The following is a 27,418-nucleotide window of genomic DNA, read 5'->3' on the forward strand; positions in this document are numbered from 1 at the left end:
AAATATACAAAAATAATTTTTATATCTAGGTACCAGCAATAATATATCTGAAATCAAAGTTTTTTAAAATAATACCATTTACAACAGCATCTAAAAGACATAGAATATTTATGGATAAAGTTGAAGATATATGAAAACCTGTACACTAAAAATTCTAAAACTTTGCTGAGATAAATTAAAGAAGACCTAAATAAAAGAACAGATATGGATTTTTCATGGGCTAGAAGATGCAGTATTTTTAAGATACCAATTCTCAATTGGTGATAGATGCTATTTCAATCAGTGTGATATTTTATTCAAACTGACAAGCTGATTCTAAGATTCAAATGGAAATTCAAAGGCCCAAGAATAATCCAAATTAATTTGAATTATAGCAAATTTTGAGGACTATGACTATCTAAATGTAACAAAAAGGTTACCATATGGGCGGCACCTGTGGCTCAAAGAAGTAGGGCACTGGCCCCATATGCCAGAGGTGGCAGGTTCAAACCCAGCCCCGGGCCAAAAACTGCAAAAAAAAAAAAAAAAAGTAACCATAACAAGTATTAGTAAAACAAATAGATTAACATAACAGAATAGAGATGACAGTAATAAATCCACGCATAAATAGACAACTGGTTTTCAACACAGGTGAAAGGATAATTTTTTCAACATATGTTGCTAGAACAATTATATATTTATATATATTTTAAAAAAGAACTTTAATCCATACTTTGCAACTGTAGAAGTGAAGGGAAATATGCCCTTTCCCCATGAAAGTTCACTGAAAGATCAACTCACAATCAAAGCAGATTAATAAGAGAAAGGATTTATTTGTTGTGCACACAGGGAGAAATCAGAATGATAACCCAATTTTCCAAAGGAGTTCAGGAGGAGGGGGGAAATTGAAGAGGTTGTTAGGGAGGTGGAATGGATGGGGAAGAAATGGATTGACTTGTAAATTAATCTGGGAGACAAATGTTTATGACCCAAAGAATTTGAGCCAAGTCCACCTTCATTCCCAAGTCATTCCTGAAAGGAATGAGGGAGAGGGAGAGGGAAAAGTAGTGAATTGCCCCCTTTGAGTCTCTGATCAAGCCAGTCCAGTATGCAGAGGGAGGGAAGACCTCCTCCAGTGTTTCTTTACCTTGAACGCCTTCAATTCAAAATATTCTTTGTATCAGAGGTTCATATTATGAGGTGAAATTTCCATGGCTCCTTCACAACATAAAAATGGATTATAGATCTTAATGCAAAACCTAAAACTATAAACCTACTGTACAAAAACAGGATCAAAATTCTTGTGACAAAGATTGTTTAAATACACTACCAAAAGTACAGTCCATGAAAGAACAATTTTATAAATTGAACTTTCTCAATATTAAAAACCTGATTTTCAAAAGATACCCTTAAGAGAAGGAAGAGACGCTTCCCTGACAGGGAGATACCGTAATCACAAAGCTGCTTTCCCAGGGCGAGACTTATCCATGGCACTCCAGAAGGGTTGAGCCTTGCGATTTACTCAAATGTGGAAAACTTGACTGCATAATTTGTGTTAGTGATACAGGATCCCACAGCCCAGCTCAGGGCTGGACACAGACATCATTTTCTGAGGAGATTGATGCAGGACGCCTTTGCTAGGGCTGGACCCAGACCACATTCGCTAGGCCACAACAGTCTCATAAAAACCAATCTGACCAGTGTTCCACTTCTGGATCAGAGCAAGCCCCAAGGAGGACAACAATCCTGCACAATGGCAGTTCTATTTGTTTTTATTTATTTTTTTAATTTTTTGCAGTTTTTGGCTGGGGCTGAGTTTGAACCCGCCACCTCCAACATATGGGCCGGTTCCCTACTCCTTTGAGGCACAGGTACCACCCCAGTTTGTTTTTGTTTTTGTTTTTTTTATTAAATCATAAACACATAGATCATGTATACATTAATGCATTTATGGGATATATTGTGCTGATTTCATATAGAATTAGAAACTCTTACATCACACTGGTTAATATATATCTCATCTCGTTTACTTAATTATTGTTAAGACATTTATACTCTATACTAATAGATCTGACATGTACCCTTGCATTATGTACCATAGGTGTGATCCCACCATTCACCCTCCCTCAATCTGACCTCCACCCTCCCCTCCCTTCATCTTTGACCATAGTTGTGATCTATTCTTCATATGAAAGTGTGAGTGATTGTAAATTGGTTTCGTAATAGTACTGAGTACACTGGATATTTTTTCTTCTATTCTTGAGATGCTTTACTAAGTAGGATATGTTCCAGCTCCATCCATGTAAACATAAAAGAGGTAAAGTCTCCATCGTTTTTAAGGCTGCATAATATTCCATGGTATACATATACCACAATTTATTAATCCATTCATGGGTTATGGGCACTTGTGCTTCTTCCATGATTTGGCTATTATGAATTGAGCTACAGTGAACAATCTGGTGCAAATATCTTTGTTATAAAGCGATTTTTTGTCTTTTGGATATACACCTAGTAGAGGAATTGCAGGATCAAACAGCAGGTCTACTTTTAGATCCCTGAGCATTCTCCATACTTCTTTCCAAAAGGGACATATTAGCTTGCACTCCCACGAGCAGTGCAGAAGTGTTCCCTTTTCTCCACATCCACGCCAACATCTATAGTTTTGGGATTTAAAATTAACTTCTACCCAGAAGCTCCTGGCCTATTGTGACATATTCTGGACATGCATTCCATCTCCCCAACCCCCCACCCCCACCCTGCAGAATAAGAAAAGTAGTGTATAACCCCCTAGACCAACCTTCCTAATGTCACAACCCTTTAATACAGTTCCTCATGCTGTGGTGACCCCCAACCATAAAATTATTTTCGTTGCTACTTCATAACTGTAATTTTGCTACTGTTATGAATCGTAATATAACTATCTGATATGCAGGATGGTCTTAGACGACCCCTGTGAAAGGGTCATTCGACCCCCAAAGGGGTCACGACTCACAGGTTGAGAACCGCTATACAGGAGACCCACTCAAGTTCCCCCTCTGCTGTACCAGAGGTCTTATCTTCCTTCTTACCTATCAATAAAATCTATCCTGTGGCTTACTTCAGGTGGTCCATGGATTCATTCTTCCATTCTCTAAGATCAAAGACCCAGCAGAGGGGGAGATTCTGTCAACAGTGGGTACCTATGTTCATGTGCTCCTCTGATTGGACAGAGAGAGGGAGAGAGAGAGAAAAGACGATCAACAGACAGGGAGAAAATATTTGCAAACCGTGATCCTGACAAAGAACCTGAATACGCAATACGTAAAGGCTCCTAGAACTCAACAATAAGAAAATAATATAGGTTTTTAAACAGACTAAAATTTTGAACAGGCAGTTGGCCAATGGTAAATAATTACATGGTGTTCAACATCATTATCCATTAGAGAAATGCAAAATCAAATCACAATGAGATACCACTGAACATCCATAAAGAAGAATGGCTATTGGGCTTATTCCATGACTTAGCAATTATGAATAGGGCTGCAATAAACATTCTGATACAAATATCTTTATTACGATTTGATTTTTGGTCTTCTGGGTATATGCCCAGTAGAGGAATTACAGGATTGAATGGCAGGTCTATATTTAGATCTCTAAGTGTTCTCCATATATGTTTCCAAAAGGAGTATATTAATTTTCAATCCCACCAGCAGTGCAAAAGTGTTCCCTTTTCTCCACATCCACGCCAATATCTCTGGTCTTGAGATTTTGTGGTATAGGCTAGTCTCACTGGAGTTAGATGATATCTCAAAGTAGTTTTCATTTGCATTTCTCTGATGATTAAAGATGATGAGCATTTTTTCATATGTCTGAAGGCCTCACGTCTTCTTCAGAGAAGTTTCTCTTCAAGTCCCTTGCCCAGCCCCATGATCATACTAATGTACACAGCTATGATTTAATAAAAAAGAAGAAGAAGAAGAAGAAGAAGAATGGCTACACTAATTGTTAAAGAGGATATAGGGATGTAAAAGTGCATACCCACTTTGAAAAACAATGTGGTAGTCTCTTAAAAAGTTAAAAAATGAGCCAGGCACAGAGGCTCATGCCTGTAATCCTGGTACTCTGGGAGGCCAAGGCAGGTGGATTGCCTGAGCTCCTGGGTTTGAGACCAGCCTAAGAAAGACTGAGACCCCGTCCCTAAAAATAGCCAGGCATTTTGGCAGGCGCCTATAATCCCAGCTAGTTGGGATGCTGAGGCAAGAGAATCGCTTGAGCCCAGGAGTTTGGGGTTGCTGTGAACTATGATGCCATGGCACCTACGAGGGCAACAAAGTGAGACTCTTATCTAAAAGAGAAAAAAAAAAGTTAAAAAATACACTTACCTTATGATTCAGACACTCCACCTCTAGGTGTTACCCAAGATAAAGAATAGCATTAAAAGCATTGCATGACCACACAAAGACCTTTACATGAAGATTTATTCCAGCTTTATTTTTGACAGTCTAGACCTACATTCAGCTCAAATGCTATCAAAATTTGGGCAAGCAAAGTATAACAAATTGAAGTATGTCCGTTCAATAAAATGTTATATGGCAAAAGAAATGAATTAACTATTCATATAAATTACAAATGTATCTTCAAATAATTTATGCTGAGTGAAAGAAGTCAGACAGGTCATTGTATTGATTTCTGGGAAATGGAAGCTAATATACAAGGATACAAAGCGGATCAATGAAATGGGAGTAGAAAGAAGGAAGGGAAGAAATCACCAAGGGGCAGGAGGAAACTTCTACATTTCATGGATGTGTTCATTGTCTGACCCTAGGTTTCATTGGTGTATACATATACCAAAGCTTATCACATTGTACATTTTAAATATGAGCGATTTGTTGTACTTTAATTATATCTTAAAGCTATATGTATGTGTTTATATATGTATATATGTTATGCCACATAACATTTTGCTCAACAACAGACCACCTACCTGATAGTGGTCTCATAGGATTATGATACTATGCTTTTATTATACCTTTTCTATATTTAGATATGTTTAGATACCTAAATACTTACTGTTACATTACAATTGCCTACAGTATTTAATACATCGACATGCTGTACAGGTTTGTGGCCCAGAAGTAAAACCTATACCATATAGCCTAGGTAAATACTAGGCTATACCATCCAGGTTTTGTGTAAATCTACTCTACAATACTCACACACAAAAAAAATTACTTAACAGCGCATTTCTCAGAAGGTATCTCTATCATTCAGTGATGTATGACTCTATGTACGACACTGTGCTGCAGACCCCACAGGTCCCTGATAGAAAGAGCACAGTTGGAATACATAAGGAGATACTCCTTGTTATCATTTTTAAAAGGTCTTGCTGTAGAATAAATATTGTCTCTCTCTTAAAAGATTTGTTTTTCTTCTTGGAAGTTGTCTGTAAGTAGCTGAAGTCAAACTTCGAGCTAGTGGATACTGAGGATACCTCAATATATGATAGAAAAAAAGTCATTCTTCTTTCTTCATCGGAGTTGGAAATACCCAGATCAAATATCAGAATCACATACAATGACCTCATCTGTAAAACTAGCGGGGCATTGTGGTGGGCCCCTGTAGTCCCAGTTACTCGGGAGGCTGAGGCAAGAGGATTGCTGTAGCCCAAGAGTTTAAGGTTGCTGTGAGCTATGATACCATGAAACTGTTCCCAGGACAACAGAGTTGTTAATTATGTTGGCCCTACATCATTTGTTTCAGCTACAAAATACCAAATTATTTCTGGTAATAATACCACAATTCTGATCAAAAAGTCCTATTTAGCTTTTACTCATATAGAATAATATTATTAAATTATGAATGTAAAACAAAAGTCTCAGAATACGTACATCAAAAATAAATTCTCATAATATGTTTATAATGAAAATTGGCATCAAGGAAAATTACTTATAATTTCTGGGACCAAACATTAATTAGTCATAGGTTCAGGACAATAATTTAGCCCTGAAGAAAAACTGCGGGTAAAGAATAAAGAGTCATTGAATATTAATGACCACTGTGAGAGTACAGCCAACACAGGGCCCCCACCAGAGCAGTGCTGGTGCAGCTGTTGGATGAGACCAGACTCACGGACACACTAGTGTGCGATTCCAGTTTGAGAGAGTCACAAGCAGGTGACTCCAACCCATGAGAGTGGCAGTGGGGGTTGGGTGCCCAAAGGTTTAGGAACTTGGCCATCCAGAGCCTTGGGGGACAAATTCCTACCCACCAAAACAAAGGATACTACTTTTAGAACCCATCTCATCTTTACAAACATCAAATTAGAAATACACCATGCAGTCTGGGAGTCCCCAAGACCACCCTCAGGTTCAGTGATTTGCTAAAGGTCTCATAGATAAGTCATATAAAGGATTCAGATTAAAATGTGCAAAAGGAGGTGCACAGGGCAGGGTTCAAGAATGAGCTTCCAGCTGTCCTTCCTGGATAGGTTCTTGCAGATCAGCATTCACTTGTCCCAGCAATTATGTGTGGCAACACACATGGAGTATTGCTAACTACAGAGCTTACCTCACGTTGTGATGTTCAGGATTTTTACTGAGTTGGTTACATAGACAAGCTGACTTCCCATGTGGCAATCTTTTGTCTCCAGCCCCTCCAGAGGTCGGGCTGCTACAGAATGGCCCAAAGCTTCCTCATAAATGCATTATTAATGTAGATACATGGCCTAAGCCCCCAAGTCAACAAGATACACTTATCAGGCAAGATGTTCCAAGGGCTTAGGAGTTACTTTCCAGGAATGGGGATAGGGCCAAACCATTAACGTCGAGGGAGTAGAGCACCAAGACTTGCTGAATTAAGCAACTAAAAAAGGGAAAATTGATAAAATCTTTTTAATTGTTAAGACATTTATTTTTAATGTATCAAATTATTGTATAAATAGAGAGCTCATTATATATCAGAAATCTAAACTAGTAAGTTATAGAATATCCTACATTTGAAAACTTTTTAAGGTGTTGGGCACCTGTAGCTCAGTAGTTAGGGTGCTGGCCACATGCTCTGGGGCTGGTGGGTTCAAACCCGGCCCAGACCTGCTAAAAAAAAAAAAAAACTTCTCAAAGATTTAGAGAAAAAAGTGGCAAAACATTTTACTGTCTTATTTGTATCCTAGGAAAATTGCCTGAATTGTCTGATCAAAGTTCTCAAACCAATATAAATAGTAAATTCTTACAGAAAATATATTGACTTATTTCTCCAGATTGTATTAATACACTAATAATTTATTAATACATAATCATTAATTAATATTTAATCAATATTAGTACTAATACAAATTACTTTAGAATGCCACATGGTGGTAAAAAGAAGGCACCCATAAGATGAAGATAAAATAAAAGAGAAAAATTGCTCCTGCAATCAGAATAAACAGAAGACAGGCTAACAAAGGCATGTAGATCATTTCTTTTGCCTATATAAATTGTAGGTATATCCCTGGATATATGTTAAAATTGAAATCAAATTAATCTCCTCAGAATTCTTTTAAAAGGCCCTTAAGGTATTGTAGAAACAATTAAGATTATTGTCCTGTCGTTTTTGCATTAATGATAACTTCAGTTTGTACTTCTCAGCTTGGCACCCATTGCTCAGTGGTTAGGGTGCTGCCCACATGCACTGGGGATGGTGGATTCGAACCCCGCCAGGGTCTGCTGAACAACTGTGACAACAACAACAAAAAAAATAGCCAGGCATTGTGGTGGGTACCTGTAGTCCCAGCTGTTTGGGCAGAGAGACTGCTGAGGCAAGAGAATCGCTTAAGCCCTAGAGTTTGAGGTTGCTGTGCCGCCATAGCACTCTACCAAGGGCAACATATTGAGACTTTGCCTCAAAAAAAAAAAAAAAATTGCACTTCTCAAAACTGCTTATTGTTTCTTATAGAACAGCCTTAAATGTCTTAGTTCCAAAAGGAAAGTAAACTATATCTTTGGAAATTCACTTATAATAAAAATTCCTTAGTGGGTAAGAAAAATAACAAACTTTCTCCTATCAACCATAAGTATATTTTTAAATTTCTTCTCCATAATCTTTTGTCAGTGTTTGAAGTCCTGAGACTTATATAGTTTCTTACTATGCTTACTCCCCCCTAATCAAAAAATAAAAACCTTTTTATTTTATATTATAAAATATTTTGGTTGCATCTTTATGCAAAAATCTTTATCCTATAAAGATTAGTTAGTTCATAAATTTCCCAAGTAGTCACTGATAAATAAGTTGTTATTTCTTAAAAAAAAAAAAAAGAAATAGTTTTAATACTGATTCTAGTGGCTATTTGTTAACATAGCCTACAGAACAATCAATATTTTCTAGAACCACAAATAACCACCAGAGCACATCAGCAGCAGACATAAACGTAAACGTAAACGTAAATCTGAAAGCAGCCAATTAACAACATTTTCTTGTGACATCAACCCACTCCTCCTTTAAAAGTTTACCAATCTCTGAACACCATGTTCCCCCAGAACCCTTTATGAAATTCACTCCTCTCATAGCCATTGCTTTTTACAATTCTCTTAAATGCAACCTTGAGTTTGAGTGGGTTTTTTTCAGTATTAGCCTTACTATCCTTTGCCTACACACTTTTTTTCCTTTTGTTCCCTGAAGAATTTCATGAGATGAATGATCATCTCATATTTTTATAATCAATAAAGATTCTCTTTACATTCACATCTCCATATGGGCTAATTTTTTTTTTTTTTTTTTTTTTTTTGAGACAGGGTCTGGCTTTGTTGCCCAAGCTAGAGTACAGACCTCACTGTTGGGCTCAAGTGATCCTTCTGCCTCAACTTCCTGAGTACCTGGGGCTTCACATGTGTACCACCATGCCAGCTAAATTTTTTGTTTAGAGATGAGATCTCACTATATTCCCCAGACTGCTTTTGAACTCCTGGGTTCAAGCGGTCCTCCCAGTTTGGCCTCCCAAAGTGCTGGGATTACAGATGTGAACAACGTGCCCAACCCGGGCTAGTTTCTATATTCATAATTAGTCAAATCAACCAATTTAGACAAGAGCATCCAATGAGTATCTTACAGAATTTTCTCATTACCATTCAGGTAAAAGTTCATTTGCCCTTGCACAAAAGTTCATTACCATACCAGGCAAAAGAACAATTACATTCTGAAATAATATTTTTGACTAAGTTTTTTTTTAATTGAACATTTATTCAACTAAATTGAATACAGTAACTCACTTTAATTTAGTAAAATATATGTTAAATGTCTTATGTTAGCCAAAATTTGCAGGAATTTATCATTTCAAAGATAAGGATTTTATAATAAAAATCTGCTTAACTTCATACTCTTTCAAATGACTTCTTCATAATTTCTCTGAAAATAAAGTCTTGATAAGTATAAAGATGTTCTCTGCGGTACAGTTAATACAGTACTTTGAAAGAAACAGAATGGCCCGATGGAAAGCTCAATTGATTTATCTCTATATCAGAAAATTTAAAATTAACCTTTCCCCCCATCATTATTCTCAGACCGAGGCAAAAGTGTTCCTTTGCCATGGTCCTAACTTTTGAAAAGTCTCTCATATCATATACATCATTCATTAAAGAACATATGGATTCTCATTTTCATAATTCAATACTCAGTGCTGATAGCAGAATCTGTAACCCTACACATCAGCTCTCAACCTAAAAATTGTTCAGGCTTTTTAACATCTCTTGCTTAGGCCTCCAAAACAAAAGGTGACTACATCCAATTCTAAGAAAGTTTGTGAATTGTATGGCTACCCCAACTGATCCAAACACTGCTTAAGATTGAGAAAAGAGTATAAATGGCAGTGGTACATAAATAAGAGAAAAAATACCATAATTAACTTGTTAATTTCTTCCTGTAAGCATTAAAATGCAACAAATACTCAAACAGCAAATAATATTCTGTTAGTACATAAAACCTCAACAATTGTAGAAGGTGGCTGTGGTGAATTTATAACATTAAACAAGTCTTGTTGAGAGGTCTAGACTTAACATGACATTGATACTTCACTTTGATATCATATGTACAAAGTTTTATTCTATGAAAATATTTAATAGGACTTAAATGTTAAAGAACAGTAAATTAAAATTTTGTGCAATAAAATATCCTGAATTAATTTTTGAAAATTATTTATAATTTATACTTTGTGTTTTAATTTTAAAAGAAAACTTTTGGAAAATAATTTTAGTTTTTATTTTTACATTATTAGATTTTGGTGAAATATGCCTATAGTTTCTTACACTTGGAAAAACAGTTACATTTTGTTAGATAATTAAAAAGAAGTTCAAGTTGAATAGTAACAAAAAGTGGAGCTCAAAAAGTTAAAGAACTCTTTAGAAAGGTAATCTGTTTATGTTTTTAAACTGAAGCAGCTGATACTGCAGAAATACAAAATATCATGTGCAAATAATACAAAACCCTCTGCGCAAACAAACTAAAAAAGCTAGAAGGAAAGAAGAATTCTTGGAAACACACAACTTTGTAAGCCTGAATTAGTAAGAAATAGAAATCCTGAATACACCAATAGCAATAAGCAAGATAGAAACAGTAATAATAAATCTCCCAATGAAAAATAGCCTCAGATGATGGATTCATAGCTGAATTCTATCAGACCTACAAATGAGAACTGGTACCTATCCTACAATACCTACCCCATAACACCAAGAAGGAAAGAATGTTCCCTAACTCACTCTATGAAGCCAGTATCACCATGATACTAAAGCCAGGAAAGGATAAACACACACACACACACAACGTGTATAAACCAATATGCCTTGTGAATACAGATGCAAAAGTCCTTCACAAAATAGTAGCAAATAGAATTCAATAGTACATCAAAAAGATAATCCCTCATGATCAAGATTTGGAGGTATCGAAGAGAGAGAAACAACCCTGGCATCTTAGGAAGGAATGTCCTAGACGTGGGAGATATAAGAGTGGGAGAGATATGGTCATTTGCCTCTCAGAATTGCCATGTGAATCTTTTCCATATTAAAAAAAAAAATGCCCTGTTGTTAACTAACTCTCCCAGACTAGTCAGTTTCTATTACCTGCCACAGGGCTCTGATGATGATTTGATCACCTTCCCCCTTAACTGCCCCAACCAATCTGTTGGAAACAGCAGAGGACAGCCCTGTCTCCTCCATCTCCCTCATAAAACACTTGTCAATACTTCTAAGTATCTTTATCACCCCCAAGCTTGTAGCTATTGCTCTGAAACCCCCAACTGGTGGCTTCATCTAAACTGCCTCTAGGCAGTCTCTACAAAAACAAGGATTAAACTCAGCTATTGAGAATGAACTGGGAATAATACCAGATGGTGAGGATATTCTGTGAGCAACACTTTCAACCAGCATCTCCCATTTGGAGGATTTTTAGAACTGTAAACACTTCCTTTTCAGGAATCTAGGTGCCTTCTTGGGATGGTATTTTTTGTGTCACTATTAACTTTACTCCCTCCTAAAACTATGGCAACTTGCAATTTAGAAGTCATTATAAGAGACCCTCAAGTATTTAAGGGAACTTAATCTATAACTGATGTAGCCTGAAATGGATGATTGTGCAAATCTACTTAAAATGATAACCCTCAGTTCCTTAGGGGAGCTTCCTGGAGGGAGAACTGACTCATTATTCATGTGAGCAGTTTTACCTACAACGGAACACATTCACTTAAAAAAGTGGAACAAATTTGTAAAATTAAATTATTATATGGAAGATTGTTCATATCTCCTTACATTCAGTAAGCTCTGATATAAGCCACCATTGGTTGCATTCTGTCATAAATACAGGCATTAAAGGAAATAAATCAAATTCTGTAAAATAATTTTAAAAGGTTAATTCTGAGCCACTTTGAGTGATCATGGTCCAGGGATCCATAGACCCAAGAATCCTTGAGTAAGTGGTTCTGAAGCAGTTGAGTTACAATTTCGTTTTATACATCTTAGGTAGATGTAGATAAAATCATAATTCAATACATGGACAGTATAGTACATATATTGGGTTGGACTAAAAAGGCAAGACATCTTGAAACAAGGGCTTACAGTTTATAGCTGTATTTAGAGATTCTTTGATTCATAATTGGTTAAAGAAATAACATTTTATATAAAGACTTGGAGGCAATAAGTAGAAAGGAATGCTTGAGTTAAAATAAAGGAGTCTGCTATCTGTCTGTGATGCTATATACCAGAGTCAGATTGGAAAACAAACAACATTCTACCAGGTTAATAAAATCTTGTTTAATAAGATTTTAGAGTTTATAAGGCCTGATTTAACTTTTCTTTATATCCAGGTCCTATCTGTTCACTTTTTTTTAAATTTCAAATTAGATTACATTGTTCACATTTGTTAGTCCCTATTGTAGTTGTGCCCCTCACTCAGGAGCACAACCTTTGTTTTACACGGTCCTGTTTATAACATGAGGTCTGACAATTTAATTCACAAACTTGCCACCATGTGCTTACATTGGCAGCACTGTACAAACAACTTGGTAATGTTTCATAATCTTGGCATATCACTGTCTCACAGCTGTGTTGCTGTTAATGTGTGGCAGTGTTTTGTTGAGTGGTGTTCATTATTGTTTCTGTGTGTTTTTGTGTGTCCTCATGAGAATTTTGGAACTTGAATTAGAGCAACAAACATTAAATTTATTGTTAAACTTGGCAAGAGTAGAAATGAAATCAGGGATATGTCAGTTCAAGTTCATGGGGGTAATACTGATACCAGAATTTCAGGTTCTTGGTCTCCGTGATTTGAAGAATAAATCCGTGGACCACAGATCCGTGGTAAAACATAATTTATTTACAGAAAAGAATACGAAAACACTAAAGCTCCTGGAGAGAAAACCCAAGTTGGGGAGAAAAGCTCTCTCTGTCTCTCTCTCTCTAGTGGTATATATAGGTGCATGGGTTCCTTGGCCAGGAAATGAATGGACACAGTCTTCCACTGTGGCGAGGTGAATGAATGTATTAATGAATGGACACAGTCCATTCGCGGAATTGAGGCCTAGGAAACTTACATGAAATTGACCTAGGAATAGGAAATGGGGGTTCCCTTTTCAGTCACAAGAGTAAAGGGAAGGAGACACTGAGGCGCTGGTGTCTCCCCAGCAGTTGTTCCGCTCCTTTGGCTATTGGAGCCTCCGGTGGGGGTGGGACTGGGAGCCTCCCACCCTTGTCTACCCTCCAGCTCGCTGGTTCCTCTGCCGGCTGCCGCCCACCAAAACAGCCAAAGCCGAGGCGGCAGGTCCTCCAGCTCAGCTGGGCTGAGCTGGCTGGGGTCCATGGCGCCACCTGTCATGTATCAATACCATGAAGAAAATGGCAGCATACAAATGGATTAAACATTTTTCCGAGGGTAGAGAAAGTGTCAGTGATGAGGAGAGGTCGGGATGGCCAGTAATGAGCAGAACTGATGAACACGTTGCAAAAAATTGTTGAATTGTGTGTTAAGATTAGCAGATGACTATGGGTGGTATAATAGACCAAGTAAACATCAATAGAGAAATAGTAAAATCTTAATCAAAAGTCTTGACATGAGAAAAGTATGCCAAAAATGATCCTGAAGGATCTCACAGAGTTGAAGTTTGCCTTTTGGAGAGGCAAGACAATGTTTGGGGCCATTTCATCACTGGTGATGAAACATGAGTGTACCAATATGACCCTGAAACAAAGCATCAGAGTGCACAGTGGAAGTCAGCCAATTCTCCACATCCAAAAAGGTTCCATCAGAGCCAAATCATGAGTCAAAGTGATGTTCTTCACCTTTTTTTTTTTTTTACATCAGAGGGATTGTTCATTATGAATTTGTACCAACTGGACAATTAACCAGGTTTACTATTTGGAAGTGCTACATAAAAAAGTTAGACAAAAATGACCTGAACTTTTTGCCAACAACTCATGACTCTTGCATAACAACAGTGCACCAGCTCACACGGCACTGTCTGTGAGCGAATTTTTAGGAAGTAAACAAATAACTATATTGGAACTCCCTCCCTACTCACCTGGTCTGGCCCCCAGTGACTTTCTTTTCTTTAGTCAGAAATAAAAGAAAATATTGAAAGGAAGACATTTGATGACATTCTGGAGATCAAGGGTAATATGTGTGTGACCATGCCTGTCATAATTTCTGACATATAATAGAGGCTTAAATAAACAAAGTTTCTTCCCTTTTCTTGTTTCACTTACAATTATTAATGATGTAATTGTGATTTTTTAATTTTTTTCTGTTGGTCATTTATTATTTGAGACTTTAAGCTCCTGACTATCTTCAAAGGGGGGAAAAAAAGAAAAATCTTGCCTTCACTATGTGATGTGATGAACATAAATTGGACTTTGGAATCTACAAACCTTGATGTAAATTGGAGCTCCAAAACTCCGACAGTGTAAGTTTAGCCATGTTGATTAAATTTCTGGACCTAAAAAGAAATTATGGGTTTGAACTAAATGAGAATTACTGTACTACTTTGCTATTTCTTTTTTCTTTTGTTTTGCAGTTTTTGACCAGGGCCGGATTTGAACCTGCCACCTCCAGTATATGGGGCCACTGTCCTACTTTTCTATTTCTAAGAAAATAATTGTGTTTTTGAAGAGTCTGTTAAAATTACTGAAGTAATTTTTTAAAACATTGAACTTTATTATATGTGTATTTTTAAAAATACGGTGTTATCTTTTAAAACTTCATTACCTATAATCTTGTTCCTTAAACAAAGTATCCAGCATATTTAACATTTATTAATAAGTTAGGATTACCATTATGATTATTAAAAATTGTAATGCACTCTTATACTGACTCATTCCTCATTGTTCTCAGATTCAAAACTTTAGAAACGTGGCAACATCCTTCTAAATTCTGAAAAACATAAACTAATTGCTAAAAATGAAGTTGGAAAAATAGCTGGTCAAATTTTCTTTTTCTTTTTCATTTGAAGAATAAGATAAAATTTGTTTATGTTATCTGAAAAATTCTAAATGTATTTTAATAAGATTTCCTACATTATTACCTTCTCACCTTCCGTAAACAATGTGCATTCTAAGTCATTATTAAATGGTATGTAATGGCAATAAATTGGTATTTTTTAAGAATATACAGAAGACAATGGAATTCGTGTTGACAGAGATCTCAGACATCACACTCCATGAGGTTGTAAAAGGTGTTAGGTCCCTGTCAGTGAGGTGAATGTTCTCTAAGCAGTGGTCCAGCTTGCTGCCAGCTCAGCCTCCATGCGTGGATTTTCACAAATTAATTCCTTCAAGCATGAAGTGTATTCTGGCAGTATTTTTCAGAAACAACAGCCAAGAAGTGAAATTAATGTGTAGGAGCTATGTTGGAGCTCTAGGGGGAAATAAAGAATAAAATAATGATGCATAATGTATGCTACTTCATCTGAGACTATGATCTCATTGTTCACTTCTTTACTATGCAGATGCATTCAAAAGTAAATAATCACATTTCCTAAAACACAAACTCATTGTCAGGAGTGGCATTTGAGAGGTTATAGCAAAATCTTTTCCAGATCACAATGAGCTCAGCTCTCTCTCTCAATTCTTGGTTTAAATATCTCGTCCATAGGAGTGAGTCTTTGAATTGTTGAAGAAAATGGACTTGGTAAAGTGCAGATTTGAATGATACTCCCTATGTGGGAGTTACCAGACCAGCACAAGAAAGGCTGTTTTCAGATAGAAAAGTTAAATGTTGACAGTGGTAATTAATACTATTTTACTAAAAATTTGCAGAAAAACAGACATTTATTAATGATCTCTATATAGCATCCTTTTTTTTTTTTTTTTTTTACAGTGTTCAAAGTACTCTATCACTTACATCTCCTCAGGGTCACTTAGGTAGAATGAATCACCCTTTGTAGCCTTGTCAATTTGCTGGAAAATGTTCACCTACTATATCAAAACAAGCATGTAATCAAAAGCATCTTTAAAATAACTGGTCAACATTTTACCTTACTTGGATTAATATATGTTGATATTCACTTAAGGATAATTGAGGGGTGACTACACCAGTTATGTCGGCAGTGGTGGTTTTGTTTGTTTTGCATAGAAACTGAATTATCAGTAAGCAGCAGGACAGCAAGAACTTGAAGGAAGTGTCCTAGACTTCCTTGAAATTCTCAAGTACCCTGGAAAGTGGCTATATAACTTACTCTAGGAAAAAAAAAATTATTCCAATACAACACTAAAAGGTTTTCAGTGAATCAAGACCGTTATTAATAAGACATTTATTACATATTTCCCTTTAAGCTCTAACCATTACCCCCAAGCCCTGGCTATTTTCTCTACTTGTGATTCCCAAAAACTTTTTGCCATTTCTCTGCAGAAAGACTACTTACTGCAGTCTTTAAAGCTCTGTTTGTCTATAAAGTCTATAAAGCTTTGTTTGTCAAGTACAAACGAGAGACGTTTCTAAGGAAGAATCAATAGCACCTAATGACTTATTTAATATTGGGGCAAAGGAGCTGACATTTAGAGAATTAGAATCTAAAGATGCTGGATATCAGCAGAATTCAAGGTAAGATCTTTGTTTGTTCCTAGACAATCGTCTGGGTCACAGTTCCCTTACTGAAAGTTTGCTGCAAGCTTGGGTTTCAGAATAGTTACCAAGGATTCTGCTGCTGTCCCCAAACACGGGAGAAACTGACAGTGAAAAATCAGAACTTTTCTAACTATTGCAAAATAGATTTTCTACCTCTTTTGGAGTGGTTTTTGCCTTTATTGGTTAAAATAGTTTGGACTCCTGTCTCTCAGCATTGCCTCACCTTATATGGACATCTTTCTTTTTTTTTTTTTTTTTCCCAGACCTTGGTCGTACAGCTTGAAACTAGGAACTTGAAAGCTTTTCACTGGAAAATCCATTCTCCTTTGACAGATACTTTATACATAAAGTGTAAGAGGAAATGGCATTTCTTGTCCCTGACATTAAGGAGCTTTAATCCCCAATAATGCCAAACATTCTTCTAGTACTGGGGACCCCAAGGCAAAAAAACTCAAATTTAAACACGCAAAGAAGATAAGCAACTGCCATGCAATACTGGGGGGCGGGGGGAGGCATGTATGGTAAAAGGGAAGAAAGAAGAAGTCTATGAGAAAATTCTGCCTTGGGAAGGAAGCATCACAAATGACAATAACTTCACAGTCATGATGTCTCTACCTACTTTTAAGCAAAAAATAAGAGTTTGAAAGGGAGTAGAGGTACAGATGCAACAGAACAGCAAAAAAAAAAAAAAAGACAGATGACCTGCTCAGGAATGGCAAGCAGATCCGTACACAAAAAGTGATGGTGTAGAAAAATATTCTTCAAGAGATAAAAATAGGTAAACAAGATTTACTTTACAGAAGACCTATGACAGCTCTAGGGACATTGTGCTTTCCTGTCCTATGCCCATCCACCCCACTTTGTGACAGCTGTAAAGTCTGAGTGAGATTTACTCCACTCCACGTTCAGGCATAGGCCATGATTGGTCTCAACCACCAAAATAATCACACTTTTCTTGCTTCAGTAGTTAGTTCAGTGAAATACCCATGTATTTATTCATTACCTATGAATAGGCCTACATGAATCAACTTACTGCAATCCCCTACCAAAAGGGTTTTGTTCAAAGAACATACAATCAGCATGAAGCTGAGGGCTTTTCTTCATAGTCTTGGAATTGACTACAACTCCCTTTCCTCTGAAAAAGGAAACTCCTTACCTCATTTGCAACTAAACAAAGCCAACCAAACGATGAAACTAATACCACAGAAGGGAGAATCTAACAAAAAGCAGGAAAATAGGCAGGAGGCTCACCCTCTATTTTAGTGAGATGATCCAGTCAATTTAGTTTATCATTCAGATATAGTTTGTGTTAAGTTTTCAGATACATCAGCCTGTAGGAACCATGGACATATTTAAGTTAGAGATTTAATATTACCAGTCTTATGCTTTAGAAAGGCCATTCAAGCCACAACTACAGAAAGAATTTGAAAAGTATAAGGTTATAGCCATGAAAGTTGGTTAAAAACCAACTTCAGTAGCCCAAGTGAGAGGTGATGAAGGTCTACAGCAGTGATGATGGATTAAACACTCAGATATAAGACATAATAAGAAAATGAAACCTATAAGATATAATGATTTGGGGCCTGAAGCAGAGGGATCAGGAAAAAAATATAATTATTTTATGGTTATTACTAGGTTTCAGGGTTTTGGATAAATTGTCTTTCATTGGATAGGGGTAAGGTATAGGTTGATTTAGCTGAGCATTCTATTTTTTTAATTTCTTGCATACTTTTTAAATTTTTTTTTATTTTTACATATACATGTGCTTATTAGGTTTCCATTTTTTGCCTTCACAAAATTAAAGAGCCTTAAAATTTAGTAACAATAGGGAGGCGGAGCAAGATGGCAGCCGAGTAACAGCTTCCTTGCATCTGGGCACCGTGAGTCTGGGGATATAGGACTCGAGGCATCTCTGGCTGGTGGGATCTGCCTATCATCACCCCTGAGAGGATACAGGGAGTCAGCGAGAGACTTCTGGACCCCAAGAGGAGGACTAAAACAGTGGAAAAATGGCAAGTGGTCGCGTGCGTTCAATCCGTCTAAACCCGCCCGCAACTGTAAGTTCAGTAGCAGCGAGACTGCAAACCAGAAAGGCCTTACCTGTGAACTGTTTCGGTGTCTTTGGACTTGGCACTCAGCTGAACTGCCTTGGGGAGAGCCTGAGCGGGAGTGCGGAGAACTTTGGCCGTTGTCTAGGGCCCCAGTCTGAGCCGCTGAGCCAGACAGAGCTAATGGTGTTTGGCTCTGGGTCACAGGCAGACATTGTGAGCAATCTGCCCCGGCAAGCTCCGCCCTCAGGGTCGCAGAGCTGGAATTGGGTGGGAGCTGGTAACCCAGGGACCAAGTAGCCTAAGGGCGGGGTCTGAGCCGCCTTGCAGCCCTAACCCTGGGGGCAGAGGGAGACCAGTTTTGACACACAGGGTAAGTGGATAGCAACTTCAGCAGTGATTCCAGCGACAATCACTTCCCTGAGACAGCTTCTGCTCAGTAAGTGAACAAGTTCAAAGTGCCTTTTAATTGGGCTGAAGAGAGATTTAGGGTGTCTACCTGCTGGGGTTTGAGAAACTAGCAGCCTCCAGTCGTATCAGAACTGTGATTAACATCTCATACCCCAGAAGACCACGTGTTGCCCAGACAATATAACATATACATACTGCTTTGTTTTTCGTTGTGTTTTTTTTTGTTTTTTTTTTTTTGGTTTGGTTGCTTTTTTTTTGTTTATTTTGATGTTGTGGATTGTTGTTCTGTTTTTTAAGTTCAACCTTTTCCATACAGGTTCTTTTTCTTTCTCAATTTTTCTAGTTTAATTATAATTTCACATTGCTGCCTATTTCAATAATTACAACTTCATTTTTGTTAGTGTTTCTACTGCTATTATTTGGTTTTTCCAGCCAATTTTATCCCGTAAAGTTTTCTGTTTGCTTGTTTTGGTTTGATTTATACCATTTTTGTCTTTCCTCTCTACTTGGTGGAGGTGGGGTACTGTGTCCGATCAGGTTAGCAAAGAGCTGCTGACCTCAAGGGAACCACCCAACTGGGCACCACCAGAAGGTGGGTTTTTTTTTTTAAGGTTCTATCAAAGTACCCTACTGTACACCTGTATTGCTCTCTCCCTCTTTCTGTGCCTCTCTTCTTTTTCTCAATATTTCTTTTACCCACCCCCTCTCCTTTCTCTATTTTTCTTTTTTTTTTTTTTCTTATCACTCGGTCCTCCTTTCTTTCATCCCTTTTTTGCTCTTCAACCTTCCCACCCTTCTGGTCCTGTAAACCTTAGTCCACAGGCACGAGAACTTAAAGAGCAAGAGGAAGTGAAAGGAAAATTAGGGCAAGGAAACAGATAAAAGAAATCACTCATGAGGAAGAATCAGCAGAAAACTCCAGGCAACATGAAGAACCAGTCCAGAACAACCCCGCCAAGGGACCATGAGGTAGCTACTGTAGAGGATTCCACCTATACAGAAATGTTAGGAATGACAGAAAGGGAATTTAGAATACACATGTTGCAAACAATGAAAGAAATGATGGAAACAATGAAGGAAACTGCTAATAAAGTGGAAAATAACCAAAAGGAAATCCAAAAACAGAATCAAATCAGAGATGAACGATATGAAGAATATAAAAAGGATATAGCAGAGCTGAAGGAAATGAAACAGTCAATCAGGGAACTTCAAGATGCAATGGAAAGTATCAGCAACAGGTTAGACCATGCAGAAGAAAGAATTTCAGAGGTAGAAGACAAAGTTTTTGCGATAACTCAGATAGTAAAAGAGTCAGAAAAGAAGAGAGAGAAAGCAGAACGTTCACTGTCAGAATTATGGGACTTTATGAAGCGTTCCAACATACGAGTTATAGGAATTCCAGAAGGGGAAGAAGAATACCCCAGAGGAATGGAAGCCATACTAGAGAATATTATAAAAGAAAATTTCCCAAATATCACCAAAGATTCTGACACACTGCTTTCAGAGGGCTATCAGACCCCAGGTCGCCTCAACTCTAACCGAGCTTATCCAAGACACATTGTGATGAACCTGTCCAAAGTCAAGACAAAAGAAAAGATTCTGCAAGCTGCCAGGAGTAAGTGCCAGTTGACCTACAGGAGCAAATCCATCAGATTTACCGCAGACTTCTCTAATGAAACTTTCCAAGCAAGAAGACAATGGTCATCTACCTTTAATCTACTTAAACAGAACAATTTCCAGCCCAGAATTCTGTACCCTGCTAAGCTAAGCTTAAAAATTGACGGAGAAATCAAATCATTTACGGATATACAAACATTGAGGAAATTTGCCACAACAAGACCAGCTCTACAGGAAATACTTCAACCTGTTCTGCACACTGACAACCACAATGGATCAGCAGCAAAGTAAGAACTCAGAAATTAAAGGACAGAACCAAACCTCCACACTGATGCAAAAGATAAAACTAAGCAATGGACTCTCACAAAATAAGACGAATAAAATACTACCACACATATCAATTATCTCAATAAATGTTAATGGCTTGAATTCCCCACTGAAGAGACATAGATTGGTTGACTGGATTAAAAAACACAAGCCATCCATTTGCTGTCTGCAAGAAACACACCTGGCTTCAAAAGACAAATTAAAGCTCCGAGTCAAGGGTTGGAAGACAATTTTTCAGGCAAATGGAATTCAGAAGAAAAGAGGAGTTGCAATCTTATTTTCAGATACATGTGGATTTAAAGCAACTAAAGTCAAAAAAGACAAAGATGATCACTTTATATTGGTCAAGGGAAAAATACAACAAGAAGACATTTCAATTCTAAATATCTATGCACCCAATTTAAATGCTCCCAGATTCTTGAAACAGATCTTACTCAGTCTGAGCAATATGATATCTGATAATACCATAATAACAGGGGACCTTAACACTCCTCTTACAGAGCTGGACAGATCTTCTAAACAGAAATTAAACAAGGATATAAGAGACTTAAATGAGACCCTAGAACAACTGTGCTTGATAGACGCATATAGAACACTCCATCCCAAAGATAAAGAATATACATTCTTCTCATCACTCCATGGAACATTCTCCAAAATTGATCATATCCTGGGACACAAAACAAATATCAACAGAATCAAAAGAATTGAAATTTTACCTTGTATCTTCTCAGACCATAAGGCACTAAAGGTGGAACTCAACTCTAACAAAAATGCTCGACCCCACCAAAAGGCATGGAAATTAAACAATCTTCTGTGAATAACAGATGGGTGCAGGAAGAAATAAAACAGGAAATCATTAACTTCCTTGAGCATAACAACAATGAAGACACAAGCTACCAAAACCTGTGGGATACTGCAAAAGCAGTTTTGAGAGGAAAATTCATCGCTTTAGATGCCTACATTCGAAAAACAGAAAGAGAGCACATCAACAATCTCACAAGAGATCTTATGGAATTGGAAAAAGAAGAACAATCTAAGCCTAAACTCAGTAGAAGAAAAGAAATCTCCAAAATCAAATCAGAGATCAATGACATTGAAAACAAAAGAATCATTCAGAAAATGAATGAAACAAGGAGTTGGTTTTTTGAAAAAATAAATAAAATAGATAAACCATTGGCCAGACTAACGAAAAATAGAAAAGTAAAATCTCCACTAACCTCAATCAGAAATGATAAAGGGGAAATAACAACTGATCCCACAGAGATACAAGAGATCATCTCTGAATACTACCAGAAACTCTATGCCCAGAAATTTGACAATGTGAAAGAAATGGATCAATATTTGGAATCACACCCTCTCCCTAGACTCAGCCAGGAAGAAATAGAGCTCCTGAACAGACCAATTTCAAGCACTGAGATCAAAGAAACAATAAAAAATCTTCCAACCAAAAAATGCCCAGGTCCAGATGGCTTCACTCCAGAATTCTATCAAACCTTCAAGGAAGAACTTATTCCTGTACTGCAGAAATTATTTCAAAAAATTGAGGAAGAAGGAATCTTCCCCAACACATTCTATGAAGCAAACATCACCCTGATACCAAAACCAGGAAAAGACCCAAACAAAAAGGAGAATTTCAGACCAATCTCACTCATGAACATAGACGCAAAAATTCTCAACAAAATCCTAGCCAATAGATTACAGCCTATCATCAAAAAAGTCATTCATCATGATCAAGTAGGCTTCATCCCAGGGATGCAAGGCTGGTTTAACATACGCAAGTCCATAAACGTTATCCACCATATTAACAGAGGCAAAACTAAAGATCACATGATCCTCTCAATAGAAGCAGAAAAAGCATTTGATAAAATCCAGCATCCTTTTCTAATTAGAACACTGAAGAGTATAGGCATAGGTGGCACATTTCTAAAACTGATTGAAGCTATCTATGACAAACCCACAGCCAATATTTTACTGAATGGAGTAAAACTGAAAGCTTTTCCTCTTAGAACTGGAACCAGACAAGGTTGTCCTCTGTCACCTTTACTATTCAACGTAGTGCTGGAAGTTCTAGCCAATACAATTAGGCAAGACAAGGAAATCAAGGGAATCCAAATGGGAGCAGAGGAGGTCAAACGCTCCCTCTTTGCTGACGACATGATCTTATACTTAGAGAACCCCAAAGACTCAACCACAAGACTCCTAGAAGTCATCAAAAAATACAGTAATGTTTCAGGATATAAAAACAATGTCCACAAGTCAGTAGCCTTTGTGTACACCAATAACAGTCAAGAGGAGAAGCTAATTAAGGACACAACTCCCTTCACCATAGTTTCAAAGAAAATTAAATACCTAGGAGTATACCTAACGAAGGAGGTGAAGGACCTCTATAAAGAAAACTATGAAATCCTCAGAAAGGAAATAGCAGAGGATATTAACAAATGGAAGAACATACTATGCTCATGGATGGGAAGAATCAACATTGTTAAAATGTCTATACTTCCCAAAGCAATCTACCTATTCAATGCCATTCCTATCAAAATGCCAATATCGTACTTTCAAGATTTGGAAAAAATGATTCTGCGTTTTGTATGGAACCGGAAAAAACCCCGTATAGCTAAGGCAGTTCTTAGTAACAAAAATAAAGCTGGGGGCATCAGCATACCAGATTTTAGTCTGTACTACAAAGCCATAGTGCTCAAGACAGCATGGTACTGGCACAAAAACAGAGACATAGACACTTGGAATTGAATTGAAAACCAAGAAATGAAACTAACATCTTACAACCACCTAATCTTTGATAAACCAAACAAGAACATACCTTGGGGGAAAAACTCCCTATTCAATAAATGGTGTTGGGAGAACTGGATGTCTACATGTAAAAGACTGAAACTGGATCCACACCTTTCCCCACTCACAAAAATTGATTCAAGATGGATAAAGGACTTAAACTTAAGGCATGAAACAATAGAAATCCTCCAAGAAAGCATAGGAAAAACACTGGAAGATAATGGCCTGGGGAAAGACTTCATGAAGAAGACTGCCATGGCAATTGCAACAACAAAAATAAACAAATGGGACTTCATTAAACTGAAAAGCTTCTGTACAGCTAAGGAGAGAATAACCAAAGCAAAGAGACAACCTACACAATGGGAAAGGATATTTGCATAGTTTCAATCAGACAAAAGCTTGATAACTAGGATCTATAGACAACTCAAATTAATCCACATGAAAAAAGCCAACAATCCCTTATATCAATGGGCAAGAGACATGAATAGAACTTTCTCTAAAGATGACAGACGAATGGCTAACAAACACATGAAAAAATGTTCATCATCTCTATATATTAGAGAAATGCAAATCAAAACAACCCTGAGATATCATCTAACCCCAGTGAAAATGGCCCACATCACAAAATCTCAAAACTGCAGATGCTGGCATAGATGTGGAGAGAAGGGAACACTTTTACACTGCTGGTGGGACTGCAAACTAGTACAACCTTTCTGGAAGGAAGTATGGAGAAACCTCAAAGCACTCAAGCTAGACCTCCCATTTGATCCTGCAATCCCGTTGCTGGGCATCTACCCAGAAGGAAAGAAATCCTTTTATCATAAGGACACTTGTACTAGACTGTTTATTGCAGCTCAATTTACAATCGCCAAAATGTGGAAACAGCCTAAATGCCCACCAACCCAGGAATGGATTAACAAGCTGTGGTATATGTATACCATGGAATACTATTCAGCCATTAAAAAAAATGGAGACTTCACATCCTTCGTATTAACCTGGATGGACGTGGAAGACATTATTCTTAGTAAAGCATCACAAGAATGGAGAAGCATGAATCCTATGTACTCAATTTTGATATGAGGACAATTAATGACAATTATGGTTATGGGGGGGGACAGAAAGAGGGAAGGAGGGAGGTGGGTGGGGCCTTGGTCTGTGTCACACTTTATGGGGGCAAGACATGATTGCAAGAGGGACTTTACCTAACAATTGCAATCAGTGTAACCTGGCTTATTGTACCCTCAATGAATCCCCAACAATAAAAAAAAAAAAAACACCAAAAAAAAAAAATTTAGTAACAATAACAATGTTTAAGATAAGGACTAGAAACAGAAACCTTGTAAAGAATGAATGAACATAAATACATTCAGAAAAGAAATCAGAGAATTGCTGCATTGAAATATTAAGCAATAATGATAATAATAATGCAAAGAAAGTAACATTCACATTGTCAAATAACAGTATGTCTATTATAGAATGCTGTGACTCTGAGATTCAGTATGGAGTCATCGGTTAACTTCTTATTATTATTTCTTTTAAGTCTCAAAAAATAGACAACTAATATTTATAAATAAAAGTAAAAGATATGTTTGTAATTTCCCCTTTATAATAATATATTCTCTCCAATTTTAATATCAGGTGTGCCCAGATCAAGTAGAATGATTTTGAAGTATTTCTTCTTTTTCTATTGTCTATAAGATTTGGCATGATCTGTTTTTTGAAATTATCTTTTAGCTAAGTATTCTTAATTCTAAAAAGAAAACAGGATTAGTTTTGATTGATAATCGCAAAAGTATAATATAAAAGGCTTTTAAATATACAGGAACATTAGACGCTTTTTATAAAATGCTCAGAATGATAGTTCAACCTTTTTAAACAACATTTTATACCTGCTTAAATAGTATTTAAATAACATGAGGCAGACTTTATTTTCTCTGTATTTATTTTCTCTATATATATATTTTAAATAACATAAGGCAGATTTTATTTCCTCTGTAAATTCATTGCCCAACCTGCGCCTCAACTCTTTACTTTCAGCAAAATTGATGGAGAAGAGGCTCCTAGATTGCCCAGCACAAAATTAAGAGAATCTTCATAAGAATAGTAGAAGAAGTTTCTCACCATTTTCTGGATTCTGTGTGAGCCTAAAATAGGCTAAAAAAAATGTTTTATTTCTGGAAACAATATATCTGCCCAACCTTGTGGATGGTACCCATGAGGAGCTACATTTTTTCTTGCAGTTATTTTTCCAAAGATTGTAAATACAGGAAAAAACTAAAGTTAAAAAGTATACTAGAAGATAGTAGTCTTAGCTACCCATGAAAAGACTTGTTAAATTGAGGGTACCTTGCCCTCCTGGTGCAAATTTGTTTTAATTGCAAGGCAAATGAGAAATGCAAATCAAAACTACTCTGAGATATCACCTAACCCCAGTAAGAGTAGCCCACATAACAAAATCCCAAAACCAGAGATGTGGAGGAAAGGGCACACTTCTACACTGCCCACTAATACATTCCTTCTGGAAGGATATTTGGAGAACACTTAGAGACCTAAAAATAGACCTGCCATTCGATCCTATAATTCCTTTACTAGGTTTATACCCAGAAGACCAAAAGTCACAATATAACAAAGACATCTGTACCAGAATGTTTATTGCAGCCCAATTCATAATTGCTAAGTCATGGAAGAAGCCCAAGTGCCCATCGACCCATGAATGGACTAGCAAATTGTGGTACATGTATACCATGGAATATTATGCAATATTATGCAGCCTTAAAGAAAGATGGAGACTTTACCTCTTTCATGTTTACATGGATGGAGCTGGAACATATTCTTCTTAGCAAAGTATCTCAGGAATGGAAGAAAAAGTATCCAATGTACTCAGCCCTACTATGAAGCTAAATTATAGCTTTCACATGAAGACTATAACCCAACTATAGCACAAGACTATGGGGAAAGGGCCAAGGAAGGGGAAGGGAGGGGGGAGGGTTTGGCGCAGGGAGGGTAATGGGTGGGGCCACATCTATGGTGCATCTTAGAATGGGTACAGGCGATTGCACTAATGTACACAGCTATGATTTAACAATTAAAAAATAATAAAAAAGTAATTGCAAGGCAAATATACAGGAGGACACAAACAGCACAATAAGTATCATGATTCTTTGCAAATACAAACCATTAAAGGAATGGAAATTTCAACAGAAACAAAAAAAAAAAAAACAGGTCTAGACCTTAGAGAATGATGAACTTAACCTTGTGATTCTAATGAAAAAACAAACACACTAATGTCAAAAGCTATATACCCGTATAGCAGAGGACAGACCAAACCTACATATCCAGTGGCATATGTTGAATCCGTTTTATCATGCTATAACATTCTGGAAATCATACAACTGTCTTGACTAAGTTTATCATTATGATCATCAAATAAGTACATTTATGTATAAAAACTTTAATTTAAATAATAAGTCAGTTGACTGATTTTCATCAACTGCCCTAACTTTCCTAATTGCTAACAGGGTTATGAATTTTAAAACTGCCCACATTAAATGAGAGCTCTTGGCTTTCATTATGCATAAATTATTATTCACTGAAAAAAATCAATGGTAGAAGCTTATGTATACACTTACCTATTAAATTCCAAGATGCATAATGTAGATTAAACCCAGGAGAGGTCTTTTAGAGCTATGCTGCATCTG

General features: G+C 36.9%; 1 long non-coding RNA gene across 1 annotated transcript; it reads right to left on the bottom strand.

Annotated features, from left to right (window-relative positions):
• Positions 1-454: 454 nt before the first annotated feature.
• Positions 455-27,418, bottom strand: LOC128567761 (uncharacterized). The gene is made up of 4 exons (XR_008374925.1): positions 27,350-27,418; positions 4,341-4,361; positions 3,048-3,176; positions 455-508 (listed from the first exon to the last, which is right to left on the bottom strand). It is a non-coding gene; the product is annotated as an uncharacterized LOC128567761 (long non-coding RNA).

The sequence above is a fragment of the Nycticebus coucang genome, chromosome 16, assembly GCF_027406575.1.
Source record: "Nycticebus coucang isolate mNycCou1 chromosome 16, mNycCou1.pri, whole genome shotgun sequence".
Taxonomy (NCBI): domain Eukaryota; kingdom Metazoa; phylum Chordata; class Mammalia; order Primates; family Lorisidae; genus Nycticebus; species Nycticebus coucang.